Source organism: Ranitomeya variabilis, chromosome 3 (assembly GCF_051348905.1).
Source record: "Ranitomeya variabilis isolate aRanVar5 chromosome 3, aRanVar5.hap1, whole genome shotgun sequence".
NCBI classification, from domain to species: domain Eukaryota; kingdom Metazoa; phylum Chordata; class Amphibia; order Anura; family Dendrobatidae; genus Ranitomeya; species Ranitomeya variabilis.
Window position 1 is genome coordinate 501,306,522 of NC_135234.1, and position 17,348 is coordinate 501,323,869.

The window sequence follows — 17,348 nt, forward strand, 5'->3', positions numbered from 1 at the left end:
GCCACCAGATCAAATACAAAGACCAGAGCATTTTTCTCTCTCAATCCTCTAGACGGAGCCACAGCAGTAGATGCCTTGTCTCAGTATTGGGGAGAAGGTCTCCTGTACGCATTTCTGCCTCTTCCTCTGATACCGAAGACACTCAGGAAGATACGAGACGAGAGAGCAACTGTAATCCTGGTGGTTCCTTTTTGGCCAAAAAGGAGCTGGTTCTCTCTACTATCCAGAATGTCAACAGAGAGACCAATCTTAGAAGGCAGGACCTTCTACTACAGGGGCCGGTGTTCCACGATGACCCAGACTCTCTTCACCTGTCTGCTTGGATCCTGAACGGCGAACCCTAAGATCCAGAGCCCTGTCAGAAGAAGTCATTACCACACTCCAGGCAAGCAGAAAGCCGGTGACTTCAGCGATTTATAACAAAATCTGGAAGCGGTATTGTTCCTTTCTGGGAGAGGATTCTGTGGATACTTCAAAACCTGACATTCCCAGAGTCCTCGACTTCCTGCAACTCGGTTTTGAGAAGGGCCTCTGGCCTAGTACTTTAAAAGTACAGATTGCAGCGCTTAGTGTCTTTTTTGATACGTCACTAGCCTCCCATGCTTGGATAGCAAGATTTTCCAGGGCCACGCAGAGAATGAGACCACTTGTGAGAAAATCAACTCCTCCTTGGGACCTAAACCTGGTCCTTAATGCCCTGTGTAAAACCCCGTACTTGTTATCAGAAGATATGGGCATAGCCAATCTCTCCTTTAAAACTGCCTTTCTAATTGCCATCATGTCAGCTAAAAGATTGGGGGAGATTCAGGCTCTTTCCACTCAGGACCCATATCTTCAGATCTTTGACGACAGGATAGTCTAAAGGTACCTTCACACTGAACAACTTAACAACGATAACGATAGCGATCCGTGACGTTGCAGCGTCCTGGATAGCGATATCGTTGTGTTTGACAGTCAGCAGCGTACTGGATCCTGCTGTGATATCGCTGGTCGGAGCTAGAAGGGCCAGAACTTTATTTGGTCGTCAGATCGGCGTGTATCGTTGTGTTTGACAGCAAAAGCAACGATGCCAGCAATGTTTTACAATGGTAACCAGGGTAAATATCGGGTTACTAAGCGCAGGGCCGCGCTTAGTAACCCGATATTTACCCTGGTTACCATTGTAAAAGTAAAAAAAAAAAAAAAATACATACTCACCTTCTGATGTCTGTAACGTCCCCCGGCGTCCACAGGGTTACGCGCTGCTGCTCAGAGCTTCCTCCACTGAATGTGTCAGTGCCAGCCGTAAAGCAAAGCACAGCGGTGACGTTACCGCTCTGCTTTAGGGCCGGCGCTTACACAGTGCAGGAAAGCGGACGCCGGGGGACACGACACACACCGGAATGTAAGTATGCAGTGTTTGGTTTTTTCTTACATTACACTGGTAACCAGGGTAAACATCGTGTTACTAAGCGCGGCCCTGCGCTTAGTAACCCGATGTTTACCCTGGATACCCGGGGACTTCGGCATCGTTGGTCGCTGGAGAGCTGTCTGTGTGACAGCTCTCCAGCGACCACACAACGACGAAACAGCGACGCTGCAGCGATCGGTATCGTTGTCTATATCGCTGCAGCGTCGCTTAATGTGACGGTACCTTTAAGGCTTAACCCAGCCTTCCTCCCCAAGGTAGTGTCCTCAACAAATATAAATCAGGAGATAATCCTTCCCTCATTCTGCCAACACCCTAGAAACACAAAGGAAGGGGTCTACCATAACCTTGACGTTAGGGAGACTGTTCTAAAATACCTGGGGGCGACGGAAGGTTGGAGACGAGACACTAACTTGTTCATACAGTACGGGGGTCCAAATAGTGGTTGCAAGGCAGAAAAATCAACCATTGCTAGGTGGATCAAAACCATGATAAATCTAGCGTATACAGACCAAGGGAAAGATCCCCTGGATATTCTTAGAGCCCATTCAACCCGAGCTATCTCTAGATCATGGGCGGAGAAGGGGGGAGCCTGAGCTGAGCAAATTTGTAGGGCGGCAACTTGGACCTGTCTTTCTACCTTTGCTAGACACTAAATTAGATGTCTCATCAGATCAGTTAGCTTTTGGTAGAAAAGTATTACATGCAGTAGTCCCACCCTAGTTTAACATCCTTTGGTATTTCTCCAATGGTGCTGTCAGGATGGTGAACTGGAAAACGGTAATTAGTCTTACCGGTAATTGTATTTCCAGGAATCCATCCTGACAGCACTACTAGTTTCCTCCCACTGCAAGTTTATACTATTGACTAATGTGATGTAACATTGGTACTGTATATGACTGTTAATAAACTCTCTTTTTGCATCCATCCAGATGTGATACTTAGAAAATCACTGGTTGGTGGAGTGGGGAGGGTCCTTTTAACCGCTTGTTGTTCCTGTCCCACTGAGGGTAAGAAGGACGTCCTCCAATGGTGCTGTCAGGATGGATTCCTGGAAATACAATTACCGGTAAGACTAATTACCGTTTTTTGGTTGAATGTATATGTGAGTCTGATGTTGGACACATTGCGGTTCAGTGCAGACATAAACATATGCAGGTCTTGAACAGAACCTTGCCAAATAAATAGAATGTCATCAATGTAGCGGTACCAACCAATAATATGGGGGGCGGAATGTGCGCCCTCCTGGAAGATGTCTCGTTCCCAGTATCCCATAAAGAGATTTGCATAAGAGGGCGCACATGCCTCTCCCAAGGCGATACCACGACACTGTAAGAAAAAACGATCTTTAAACGTAAAAAAAAAATTATGAGTCAGCACAAACTGCAGCAAGTGCAACACCAGATCACAGACCTCAATTTGAATATTACTCGACCGCAAGTAAAATTTTGTAGCCTCAAGGCCGATATCATGATCAATAGACATGTACAGTGACTCTACGCTGGCAGTCACCAACTACATGTCTGGTTTGAGATGCAGACCATCTAGACGCCTCAGGACGTCCGTAGTGTCCCTGACATAGGAGGGCATCGTCTCCACCTGCAATTTAAGATAGTAATCAATGTATATACAGATGTGATTGCATAGCCCTCCCATGCAATCAGACGCCCAGGAGGATTGGAGGCGTCTTTATGGACCTTGGGAAGAAAGTAAAGGGTGGGGACCACAGGAGATTCAACAGTAAGACCCTTAAAGATTTTTTTGTTAATGACCCCATTATTCAAGGATCTCTCCAAGATACCTCTAAGCTCCTCTGAAAAAGCAGTCATAGGGTTATGAGATAAAGATGTATAGGTATCACAATTCCAAAGTTGTCTAAAAGCTTCTTTTCCAGGACGGCCCCCTGACAGCACTCTGGAGGATGTCCTCCTCCTCCTTGCAGGGACAGGAAAAACAACACGAGAGGTTTAAAGGTCCCACTCCGCCCCCTTTCCTTCAGTGTTTTTCCTGTCCCTGCATGGAGGGACACATGAGAGTCAGCAGACGCTTACCGGACCGGAGGGCTCAGGGGGATCGTGCGGCTGATCCAATATCTTTCCCCCTCGTCATAAACTTCCCGGGTGGGAGTCCCTCTGCCCCAGAGACCAGTTGAGCGGACGGGCTCGTGGGTGAGCTGCTTCCTCCCGGGGGGGCGGCTCTTGGCTCAGGCGCCATGTTGGAGAAGAGGCGCCGGTGCCAGGAAGGAGAAGAGGCGCGGGAACCCGCATGTTCACACACAAGCATATAGGGGTCAGCATTTCTGGAGGCAGCCGACCAGCATGCGTTCCACTGCATGGAACGTGGAAGTAAGTGGTCATAGTAGCCGAAGCGTCACTTCCGGTGACGTCAGCAGACGTCATTTCCGGTGACGTCGGCGGCCTAGCAGACGTTCCATGGTGTGGAATGCGTAAATAGGCATAATAATCGAGCGCTGATCCTTATGATAGCAGCGCATATCCGTCCAGCGTTCCACAAGCGGGAGGAGCGGCGGGCGCCAGATTTGAATTAAGTCACGCAGACTTCCGACCACAGGGATTCGCGGTAACTCAGTCCAGAGTCACGAGGTGGCGCAGGGACTGGAGCAGAGGCTCTGCAATGCCGGAGACAAGGGGTGAGTGCAGCGGTGCTGCTATATCCTTCTGTCAGGGGATATCACATTTACCCAGGCCTGATTGTTTTTTTAACAGAGGATATGGAACTCAGTAGTGAGGAGGCAGGCGTAAGTGCGCATAGCGCAGATATACCTACTCACATACTTGTAGATGCTAAGCAGTACCCATTCTTATGCTTAGGATAAAGAGGTCCCGCAGACACCCCTCCCAACGACAAAAAAGTCAGGCAAGGCCTTGGCAAAGTCTAGACGGTGCTCCATATGTCATGTAAAGGTGCCAGAAGCATATAAGAAATATCTTTGCAAATCCTGTATCTCTAAAGTTGTAAGAGAGGAACAACCAACATTCTTATCAGAGATGAGGAGTCTAAGGGTACTGTCACACTCTGCAACTTTCCAATGATCACGACCAGCGATACGACCTGGCCGTGATCGTTGGAAAGTCGTTGTGTGGTCGCTGGGGAGCTGTCACACAGACAGCTCTCCAGCGACCAACGATGCCGAAGGCCCCGGGTAACCAGGGTAAACATCGGGTTACTAAGCGCAGGGCCGCGCTTAGTAACCCGATGTTTACCCTGGTTACCATCGTAAAAGTAAAAAAAAACAAAACTGTACATACTCACTTTCCGGTGTCCGTCAGGTCCCTTGCCGTCTGCTTCCCGGACTGACTGAGTGCCGCCGTAAAGTGAAAGCACAGCACAGCGGTGACGTCACCGCTGTGCTCTGCTCTTACTTTACGGCCGGCAGTCAGTCAGAGCGGGAAGCAGACTGCGAGGGACCTGACGGACACCGGAATGTGAGTATGTACTGTTTTTTTTTTTTTACTTTTACGATGGTAACCAGGGTAAACATCGGGTTACTAAGCGCGGCCCTGCGCTTAGTAACCCGATGTTTATCCTGGTTACAAGCGAACGCATCGTTGGATCAGTGTCACACACGCCGATCCAACGATGACAGCGGGAGATCCAGCGACGAAAGAAAGTTCCAAACGATCTGCTACGACGTACGATTCTCAGCAGGGTCCCTGATCGCTGCTGCGTGTCAGACACAGCGATATCGTATGGATATCGCTGGAACGCCACGGATCGTACCGTCGTAGTTACAAAAGTGCCACTGTGAGACAGTACCCTAATTCGAGAGGAGGTACAAAGCTCGTTAGCTACCATGGCACAGCAGTATCCTTCCAGCCCAAGTCCGAGTCGCAAGAGACCGTGAATGGACCCAGAACAAGGGGATATGGATATTTCTTCTAAGGAAGAATCAGACTTTAGGAGTTCGGATCAGGAAGAAGGAGAGCTGCCTCTAGGAGAACAGGATCAGGGAAGGAAGTTTCTTTTTTCTGTGGAAGACACAGAAGAATTAGTTCAAGCGGTGAGAAATTAGATGCAGATGAAGGAAGAGCTGTGTCCAAAGTCCAGACAGGATTTGATGTTTGGAGGTCTTACATCTCAAAGACAGACGGTGTTCACAGTGAGCAAACACATCAGACTTATGATACTGCAAGAATGGAAGGATGCAGAACGTAGACTGGTGATGTCCCGAGAATTTAAAGGCCTCCCACCATTTGACCCAGAGGATATCAAAACATGGGAAGAGATCCCGAAAGTCGACGTACCTGTGGCCAAGGTTACAAAGAAAACAGCTATTCCCTTTGAGGATTCGTCAAGCCTCAGAGATGCCATGGACCGCAAGGCAGATATTCTCTTGCGTTGAGCTTGGGAAACATCGTCAGCCCTGATAAAGGCTAACAGCTGCCACGTCTGTGGCCAGGTCCATGTATTTGTGGATGGGACAGTTAGAGGAACATTTGGTTAATAAAACCCCGCGGGCTGATATAATTTCTTCCCTACCCATCATAAAATCTGCCATGGCCTTCATGGCTGATACGTCAGCGGAATCAGTGAGATTTGCAGCCAGAAATAGTTCCTTATCTAATGCAACCCATAGGGCTATATGGCTTAAATCTTGGTCAGGAGATAATGCCTCTAAAAATAAGTTATGTGCCATCCCCTTTTCAGGATCCAGGGTATTTGGACAGGCATTAGATGACATTTTAGAGTTCGCGTCGGATAATAAAAAAGGTTTTCCCGAGGATAAACCTAAGAAATTTCAGCCCTTTCGGAAAAGACCCCCACCTCGTAAACAACCTGACTATAGAGAACAGTGGAGATCCAGCAGAGGTGCCTATAGAGGATCCTATGCTCAGAACAGAAGGGGAAGAAATTCCCTTTTTGGGTCAAGCTCTAGACCTAGGAGACAATGACGCCATAGGTATAGGGGGCAGGCTCAGTCTTTTTCTGAACAACTGGAGGTGGATCACAAAGAACGCATATGTCCTCAATATAATATCCGAGGGCTACAAGATTCTCCAATGTTCTCAGACTTTCAGAAACTGATCAGCTCTCAGGTCATAGTACGGGTTCCCACATCAGAAATAGGCAGAGGTCACTACTCTTCCTTATTCTCAATCCCAAAACCGTCAGGAGAAACACGCACGATAATAAACCTAAAACCTTTAAATGTATGCGTCAAATACAAGAGGTTCAGAATGTAATCAATAAGGTCAACCATCCACCTTATAGCCAAAGATTCTGTTATGTGTACTCTCGACCTGAAGAGTGCGTATTATCAGGTCCCAATCCATTCAACTTCTCAGGAGCTTCTGAGGTTTTCGGTAAGATTTCCGGACCAAACCTGCCACCTCCAGTTTCAGTACCTCCCGTTCGGCCTTGCCTCAGCGCCAAGAATATTATCAGGTCCCAATCCATTCAACTTCTCAGGAGCTTCTGAGGTTTTCGGTAAGATTTCCGGACCAAACCTGCCACCTCCAGTTTCAGTACCTCCCGTTCGGCCTTGCCTCAGCGCCAAGAATATTTACAAAGCTGGTGGCAGAGGTAGTGGCAGATTTAACCCTAGAATGCGTGACCATAGAAATCTACACTATTACGTACCTGGGGCCTTTGAGGCCTGTTTTCAAATAACATGGAATAACTCAAAAAAAATTTTTTTTCAAAGTTATTTGAAAGTAAGCATGCATTCCCACTAGCTCTGGGGTCCGCCTGGACCGGATTTCGTAATGGATCTGACCTCCTGGTGACCCCGGCTAAGGCTGGTAGAACGCGTACCTGGGGCCTCGCAGGCCTGTCAGGTTACTTTTTTATTATTTTCTGTAAAACTACTTTAGTTACAATTTTGAAACTCTAGGTATTCCTCAGCTATATAGTTGTTAGTAATTTCCAGTTGTTCGTATATTTTTATGTTATAGGCATTTCGTATAGCAACGCTTTTTTTGTGACTACCCCATATTCACGTACCTGGGGCCTTTTAGGCCTGTGTGCAAATAACATGGAATAACTCAAATAAAAATACTTTTCAAAGTTTATTTTAAATTTGCAAAGTAAGGATGCATTCCCACTAGCGCTGGGGTCCACCAGGAGGGGATCCGTAATGGATCTGACCTCCTGGTGACCTCAGCTAAGGCTGGTGGAATCCCGGCATTCCATCAGCCTTAGCTGGAGTTACCAGGAGGTCAGATCCATTATGGATCCCATTCTGGTGAACCCCAGCGCTACTTGGAACATAGCCTAAGATGTGTATAATTCCCCCCAAAAATTATGTACATAAAACAACAAAAATGTAACTAAACGGGCACGCCCAATATATTCACTCAGTACAATTTTTTATGATGGATACATTTTTTCTTATAAAAAGTTTTTACATAAAGTCTGTAGCAAACTTGGTGCAGGAATATTTATTTTCCACTTTACATATTCCCCCGACAATTCTTGCATATTATTTTTTCTTCAGAATGTTCCCTGCATACATTTTGTCCGCAAGTAGAACAGAAACGCTCCGATTTTCTTTCTTTCTTTGCTGGACAAATATAGCAGCGCTTTCTTTTTTTTTCTCTTTGCTCTGGCTGTTCCTGAAAGCATATTCCACATCGGATCATTGCCTCTGTAATTTGCCTTGATAAGCATTTTGTGCTGCTTCTCTCTAGCATAGTAGGCATCAAAAGTTCATAACAAAGTTCTGTCAAAAATATACGTCTATTGTCCTTCCTGTTGGCATGGAATTCTGGATTAGTTTGACAATAAACAATATAGCTATTGAGGGATGACACATCAAGGATATTGGAAAAAAGGGCAACAGGCCAACGTTTAGTCTGCCTTTTACACGAATATTCAGTAATCATTTCGTCCATCTTGTCGACACCTCCTTTTGTCTTATTATAATGAAGTATAATTTCAGGTTTTTGTTTCCTGTCATTGGTGTCAATACTTTCATCGTGATGCATTGTGCTCAGTAATATCACAGATTTTTCTTTCTTGGCTTTATAGGACACCATTGTTGCCTCATTGCAGAAACCGAATACACTCTCGTAGATTGGTCGCTGTGCATTGTGCTTCATTATTGGTAGAATTTTGCGGCGGTTTGGTCTCATTGTACCAACAAGTGTTAGTTGTTTCTGAAGCAAAAAATTGGCCAGTTCTAAATTAGTAAAATAATTATCCATAGTGATATTTTTTCCAGAATGGAAAATTGGTAAAGCTAGTGTTTTCACTATGTTTGAACATAGATCTTTCTGGACTGGAGCGTCAGCTTCTTTTCCACAGTAAATCATGCCATTCATCCCATAATAAGTTGCTGAATCGCACATCCAGAAAATTTTTATGCCGTATTTAGCTGGCTTACTGGGCATATATTGGATAAATTTGCAACGTCCCCTAAAGGCAAGAAGTTGTTCGTCCACTGTCACATATTCGCTAGAATTGTAAAGTTTGTAACAGTTCTTGATAAAAAGATTCCATATATAGCTAATAGGCGCTAATTTATCGGTTGCCAACCTCACAGGCCGAGTTCTCTTTTCATCAAAACGAATGCATCTCCGAATAGCCTCAAATCTATCTACGGACATAGTGGCTTTGTAATGTGGATCTGCAAATGGGTTCAGAAATAACTCTCTGATTGGCACATCATATGATTTAGTCGACCCTGCCAGAAGAGTAAGGCCAATATAGGCATATACGGTAGTTCCTCTTTAGTTAAATTTTTCCAAGTTTTTTTTTTTTCCGAAGCAATACGTTTACCTTCCACATTCGTACACAAAACTACCTCATCTGCAATATCATCTGAAACAAATTTACTGGAAACATCTTTTTTGGACATAAATTGGGAAATTCCGACAGCTCCTTGAGGAACTCTAATAATGTTATGTGATGGGGTGCGTGCATGAGCCACAGCAGTACTGTTCCAAAAAACATTTGTTTTAGATGTTCTACTTGCACATTCTGCTGGATCCATTACTTCTTCATCATCTGAGGAATCGCTGGACGATGAAGTTGATACATTAGCTGGTGGAATATACTCTTCATCCGACAAAGAAATGTCACTGTCTTCATCACTATTGAAAATAATCGCCTCAATTTCTTGGACAGTCAATCCCCTTGATGTAGACTGTGCCATTGTAATCTTAGATGTGAGTAAACTAAAATGAAAAGTAAAAAATAAAGATTACAATCAGGCTTGTGCACTATACACTGTGTGTGCTAAGACTTTGTTAGTGTTTGTGTGCTTAGGGTAAAGTACAGCCCCCCTACTCTTACCTTCAACAGATCACTTTCTTGTAAGTGCAGTAGAAGCCTCTGGTTTTGGAGCTCAGAAAGGTTCTTTGTTACAGACCAAAGAAAGCTGACTTCTTCCTCCAAAGTCTCTCCAGCAACTAGGATTTAGGACTAAAGGACCTGTACTGACATCATAATCACGTTACTTTGTGAGGGGAAACTCCCTTCCAGGATCACATTACCATGTCAGGCAGAATCCACACTCTTCCCAGCAACAGCCATCGACCAATAGTCATAAAGACTGAGTCATAAGTTCTTCCCCAACAACAGTACAGACAAAAAGACTGAGGAGTACATGTAAACCAAAGCAGGCCTCAAAGGCCCCAGGTACGTGAATCTGGGGTAGTCACAAAAAAAGCGTTGCTATACGAGATGCCTATAACATAAAAATATATGAACAACTGGATATTACTAACAACTATATACCTGAGGATTACCTTGAGTTTCAAAATTCTAACTAATGTAGTTTTACAGATAATAGAAAACAAGTAACCTAGCAGGCCTGCGAGGCCCCAGGTACGCGTTCTAGGGTTGGAAACAAAGGAATTACAATAATTCCTTATTTGGACGATTTTCTCCTGGTAGCCAGGGCAAAAGACGCTTTACTCCTACACAGAGATTGAGTTATAACAGTGTTGGAACACCTGGGTTGGGTCATAAATCAAAAGAAGTCACACCTAAAGCCCGCGTCTCGGAAGGTATTCCTGGGAGTTCTTCTGGATGCTACCTCAAGACAATCCTTTCTGCCAAAAGAAAAGCAGGAGTCAATGAGGAAGTTGATCTTAGAATGCCTGAGGCATCGGGTTACTATAAGATCAGCCATGAAGATCTTGGGAAAAATGACGGCTTGTATCACTTGTGTAAGATGGGCCCAAGCTCACTCAAGATTATTACAAGCTCAGGTTCTCTCGGTATGGGATCGTCGCCAGTCGTCTCTGGACAGAATAATTCAACTATCAACGGCAGTAAAGAGATCATTGCGGTGAACACAATGCAGCAACCTAAGAATAGGTGTTCCATGGACCTTGACCCCTTGTGTGGTGATCACCACAGACGCCAGTCAGTGGGGATGGGGAGCACATCTAGAAGGAACTTTTGTCCAGGGCAGGTGGCCCAAAGACATCAGCCACAAATCGTCAAACTACAGAGAGCTTTACGCGGTTTGGGAGGCTCTAAGAAGAAATCGTTCTCGCCTAAAGAACAAGCATGTGAAGATCCTAACAGACAACATGACAGCAGTATCCTTCCTAAAACACCAGGGAGGTCCCAGACACAAACCGCTTCAAGAGTTAGCACAAAGGATATTTGTTTGGGTGGAGAACACAGTTTTGTCAATTACAGCAGTGCACTTAGAAGGATCTCAGAATGTCCTGGCCGATTACCTGAGCAGGAGGAAAGTCTGTCCAACAGAATGGGAGCTAAATCAAGAAATCTTCCAACTATTATGTCACCGTTGGGGGACTCCCAAAATAGATTTATTTGCCACAAGAAAAAATTCAAAGGTGGCCAGATTCTATTCCCTCAAACCTTCGGACATGCCGGAAGCAGTCGACGCCTTAAGTCAAACATGGGATGAACCACTCTCTTATGCGTTTCCTCCATTGGCACTCATTCTGATGGTACTCAGGAAAATTCAGGAAGACCAGGCAACAGTTCTAATGATTGTACCATTTTGGCCAAAAAGAAGGTGGTTTCCGTTGCTGGGATCCATGACAACAGAGAACCCAATCAAACTTCCTCTATGGAAGGACATCATTTATCAAGGTCCTGTCTTACACCAAAACCCGGAACGATTACACCTTTCAGCATGGATCCTGAGAGGGACATTTTGAAAGCCCGAGGTTTATCCGATGAAGTCATTTCAACCATTCAGGCTAGTCGGAAACCGGTAACTTCAGCCATTTACTACAAAATCTGGAAAAGATTCTGTATGGAGGGTGGCAGGTCGGCCGGGATGCCGGAGACCCCGGACGTTCCTAGAGTTCTGGATTTTCTCCAATCTGGTTTCAATATGGGGCTTAGACCTAGTACCCTTAAGGTGCAGATCTCAGCCCTCAGCACTTTCTTAGATTATCCTTTGGCCTCGCACCCGTGGATAATTAGGTTTGTAAAAGCCATCCAGAGATTGCGTCCCACTTTTAGACAATTGACTCCCACTTGGGACTTAAATCTAGTCCTCAGGGCTCTATGTAAGAACCCTTATACCCTTGAGGAAGACATGCCTATCGCAGTTCGTACATGGAAAACAGCCTTTTTGGTAGCGATTACAACAGCCAAAAGAGTGGGAGAAATTCAAGCCCTGTCTATTAGGGATCCATACCTTCAGATTCGTGACAACCATATAATCTGAAAATTAGATCCATCATTTATTCCTAAAATAGCTTCAATACAAAACCGAAACCAGGAAATAATTTTACCCTCCTTTTGCGAAAACCCCTCTAATGCAAAAGATCAATCTTTACATTCTCTTGATGTCAGACAGGCAGTGCTAGACTATCTAGAGGCTACTAGTACCTGGAGAAAAGATCCCAATCTATTCATCCTTTTTTGGGGAAAAAATAGGGGTAAAAAAGCTTCCAAAACCTCTATAGCTAGATGGATTACAACAGTAATTGCTAAAGCCTACTCATCAGAAGGAGTAGATTGCCATTTCAGCATCATGGGCTGAACGAGCGGGGGCGTCACTAGAACAAATTTGTAAAGCCGCAACTTGGGCCAGGGTGAACACATTTTGCAAACATAAACTTGACGTGTTAGCATTCCAGCAAATGTCATTTGGGAGAAAGGTTCTCCAGGCAGTTGTCCCACCCTAAAGGAGATTTCTTTGATATTCTCCAGAGTGCTGTCAGGGGGACGTCCTGAAAAATGGGTATTAGACCTACCAGTAATTCGGTTTCCAGGAGTCCATCCTGACAGCACCGTTACTTCCCCCTATGTATACTATTTCATATGCTGTAATATGATTTGTTTAATAAAGAATTCAAATTGTATCTATCCATGGTGTGGTACTTGTCAAAACACTGAAGGAAAGGGGGCGGAGTGGGACCTTTTAACCTGTCGTGTTGTTTTTCCTGTCCCTGCAAGGAGGAGGAGGACGTCCCCCAGAGTGCTGTCAAGATGGACTCCTGGAAACCGAATTACCGGTAGGTCTAATACCCATTTTTCATAACACTCCACCGTCCAGATAACCACATTCCACCCTTGTCCGCCGGCTTAATTACTATATCATCCAATGATTTCATTTCATCCAAAGCCTTCCTCTGTAGGGGGGGCAGATTATCCTTCTTCCCCTTATTACTAATAGTCCGGAAGTTGTCCGAGACCAATTTGGTAAATATCTCTACCTGGGGGCACAGTGACAAGGGGGGGAAAGTGCATGGTGGAGGAATACCTGTAGAAGCTGTTTCTGATTCATTGGACAACTCTTCAAACTTTCTGATCGCCTCTTGTTCAGTCAGGCTCCATATAGGATCCACAGTATTAGATTTGTGATGGAGTTTTTTTAGGACCAACTTGCGGGAAAACAAATGAAGATCTTTTAAGGCTGTAAAATAATCAAAATTGTTAGTGGGTGAAAAAGAAAGACCTAAACTTAAAACTTCATATTGTGATGGGGAAATTGTATGCGATGATAAATTAATTACCTCTAAGGTGTTTTTACGAGGCTTTTTCTCCTTAGTGGGAGATGACGTAATTTTCCGTTTATTGGTATTACGGGTCCATCTTTGCCACTGTTCTTTATTATTCTCCCTCCTATGCGTCATGGTTTTAGTTTTTCAAAATTTGTAGACTTATCATCAGTAGAAGATATGGAGAAGAAGGAAACTGATCTTGCTCTAGAGGATGGGTTACGTGTTCCACGTCTCTGTCTCCACCGATATATCCTATTACTTTGTAAGCCTGAACAAGTTCTTTGATATTTTTTACTCTTAATGGATATAATCCCAGTCTCCCATTTTTTAATCTCTAAATCGAGACCCTGGTCTCTAAATGTGACCCTGGTCACATTATGTAGTTGTAACCACTCCCATAGATGGTAGGTGTGTGTGGCTAGTTCGACCAGCTTACAAAAAAGAACCCCCATAAAACTAAATAACTTTATTAGATAACAAAAATACCCAAATACAAAAAATGATGAAAAAAACCCTATCAGAGAAAGTCAGCTCAAAAAAACGGGGAAAAAGAGAAAAAAATCCCCTCTATCAATTATAGATAAATGTAAACAGCACATAAATTACTACCGATCGCTGAGAGTAGAGGTGATAAACACACGTGATGTTTAGTACTTACTAGGAGGGTGTAAAGATATACGTGAAATATCCCTCCAAGCTGCAAAAAATACCCTATACATTGACCTACCTAGATGCGGAGGTTGGCACCCTAATAGAAGTAGCGAGAATGGCGCCCCCGCTCGTACGATGGCTGTCCCTAGTCTCCTACCTTCTCCCTATAAGAAATAGGGTAGGAAACAGAAGGCCAGATGGCTGTAAATAACTTGTGGCAGTATGTGATATACTCTGCATAGCATCTCAGGCCCTCCCCCCAAACAAATGTGATGTGAGACCAAAGGGTAGAGGTAATATTTACATACAGCAAGCAATAAATGATTATAGGGTAGATTTATAAGGCAAAAAGTACCAATATATATCCAATCCTAATATTAGCTGACTGATAGTCTAATACATTTACCATATAGATAACGAAGCGTCACCACGTTATATCCGGAAATCATTAATACAAACAATAGCTAGACCCAGCAGAGTAAACACTGCCCTTAATGCGCATATAAACTCAGAATGATAGTACATTCATCTGCTGCATTCATGGTCCATAGATAGTTACTAATCCAGATACCATGACTAAATGATTTTCAGGTGAAGAAGAACCTCACATATACTCTCATATAGGCTGACTGATAATCTAATACTTTTACCATATAGATAACAAAACGCCACCACGTTATATCTAGAAGAAATTAATACAAACAGTGACTAGACCCAGCAGAGTAAACAATGCCCTTAATGCATATATGTAAACTCAGGATGGTGATATACTCATCTGCTGCATTCATGGTCCATAGATAGTTGCTCATCCAGATACCGTGGCTAAACAATGATTTTCAGGCGAAAAAATAACACACACTCTCAACGCGTTTCCCCCACACATCTGGGTTCATCAGGAGAGACTAGATAAAGACATGGGCAGTATGGAGTTGTCCAAAAAGATAGGGCTGCCCATGTCTTTATCTAGTCTCTCCTGATGAACCCAGATGTGTGGGGGAAACGCGTTGAGAGTGTGTGTTATTTTTTCGCCTGAAAATCATTGTTTAGCCACGGTATCTGGATGAGCAACTATCTATGGACCATGAATGCAGCAGATGAGTATATCACCATCCTGAGTTTACATATATGCATTAAGGGCATTGTTTACTCTGCTGGGTCTAGTCACTGTTTGTATTAATTTCTTCTAGATATAACGTGGTGGCATTTTGTTATCTATATGGTAAAAGTATTAGATTATCAGTCAGCCTATATGAGAGTATATGTGAGGTTCTTCTTCACCTGAAAATCATTTAGTCATGGTATCTGGATTAGTAACTATCTATGGACCATGAATGCAGCAGATGAATGTACTATCATTCTGAGTTTATATGCGCATTAAGGGCAGTGTTTACTCTGCTGGGTCTAGCTATTGTTTGTATTAATGATTTCCGGATATAACGTGGTGACGCTTCGTTATCTATATGGTAAATGTATTAGACTATCAGTCAGCTAATATTAGGATTGGATATATATTGGTACTTTTTGCTTTATAAATCTACCCTATAATCATTTATTGCTTGCTGTATGTAAATATTACCTCTACCCTTTGGTCTCACATCACATTTTTTTGGGGGGAGGGCCTGAGATGCTATGCAGAGTATATCACATACTGCCACAAGTTATTTACAGCCATCTGGCCTTCTGTTTCCTACCCTATTTCTTATAGGGAGAAGGTAGGAGACTAGGGACAGCCATCGTACGAGCGGGGGCGCCATTCTCGCTACTTCTATTAGGGTGCCAACCTCCGCATCTAGGTAGGTCAATGTATAGGGTATTTTTTGCAGCTTGGAGGGATATTTCACGTATATCTTTACACCCTCCTAGTACTAAACATCACGTGTGTTTATCACCTCTACTCTCAGCGATCGGTTAGTAATTTATGTGCTGTTTACATTTATCTATAATTGATAGAGGGGATTTTTTTCTCTTTTTCCCCGTTTTTTTGAGCTGACTTTCTCTGATAGGGTTTTTTTCATCATTTTTTGTATTTGGGTATTTTTGTTATCTAATAAAGTTATTTAGTTTTATGGGGGTTCTTTTTTGTAAATTGGTTTTTGTCCCTTACTGATATATATTTTTGCAGTGAGTAGTTCGACCAGCCCAGCTCTCATAACTAGCCATGTAAGCCTCCCTTCACAACTATACAGACACTTGTGGGACTACAGGTCCTAAAACAACAACATTACTTCAGGCTTACAGCGCAGACTCCCTCTGCGACACATATCGGCCATTTACAATCCTGCTGGTCAATCTCATTATCACCATTATAACCACAGATACGCCTTCATGCATATCTTGAGGAGCACACACATTGCCCCCTAACTGCAACAGGGGTCACTGCATCACATACCCCCCCTCTGTTCAAACTTCTGGGGTTGAACACCTGTTATACACCCGGGGTCTCGAGACAGGTCACACACGTTACCTTGCCCTACCAGTCAAGAGAACCGTCTCAGTCGGTTTTGAGCATCATACATCATCACACCTTTGTTAGGTTTTACCTGCCCCCAGAGGTCAACATGTAGGCCTTGAGCTTTGGCCCTTAAGTCACAGTCTGTCTGTATCACCAGACCTTTAGTCACCACACTTTCCAAGTGCACCCCTTCACGTGATCTTTCTTTCCATGGCCGCCACCCACAGTTGTTGCGGTCATGAGTCCACTGTCCAGTCGAGCCTAGTGACTGATCTGAGTCTGACCCTTCATTACTACGTCCGCTACTGTCCATGTCCCTTAGTTTTGTACTGGGAGTAGAACTGCCACTTTCAGATATTCGACCTCCTTGTCTCTCTGAACGTCTTTGGCGGTCAGCCATTCCATTATTTGGAGGGTCCCTTTTGTTCCCTTTTCCTTGGGTTGAAGACAGCCGCCACCTTATGTTCTGTAGCTGTTTATTAACCCACCATTGGTACAGTCTTAGCTGCTCTATTTCTTTCAGGTACGCCACGCGATACCCCAGGGCATCCGGATATTCCCAAGACTCTCCATGTACCCGACAACAAGGAATGGAACCATGCCATCTTCACCCATGACCTGGACCTCATCATCAGCCGGAATCCTCAGTCTCTTCACACCGGATCTATTCACCATCTCCTGCATCATTTTCCCAAATCATCCGATGACCTTCCCCACCAGATTTCTGGGTACTTGCACTATGTCTTCCACCAAGCCCAGCCGACTTTGAGCTTTCCTTGCATGCTCCAGACGTCGAGCTATTTCCTCATTCTTCAACAGGATTATCTGTTTCGTGTGGAGGCATTGTAGGTGCATATCCCTCGGGACAGCCACCACTTCACTGTGATTTCCTTAGTCGACAGTATCACCAACTGTTTCGTCTCTGGTGCCC

At 44.2% G+C, this 17,348-nt stretch overlaps 2 long non-coding RNA genes across 2 annotated transcripts in view; one reads left to right on the plus strand and one right to left on the minus strand.

Moving 5' to 3' along the window:
• The window catches only part of LOC143816454 (uncharacterized), a 102,039-nt gene that overhangs the window by 28,974 nt on the left and 55,717 nt on the right, over window positions 1–17,348 (plus strand). The window lies entirely within an intron of this gene.
• The window catches only part of LOC143816453 (uncharacterized), a 72,186-nt gene that overhangs the window by 15,518 nt on the left and 39,320 nt on the right, over window positions 1–17,348 (minus strand). Inside the window, exon 2 of the long non-coding RNA XR_013223946.1 lies at window positions 13,074–13,226. This is a non-coding gene — a long non-coding RNA (uncharacterized LOC143816453). The remainder of the gene's footprint in view (window positions 1–13,073; window positions 13,227–17,348) is intronic.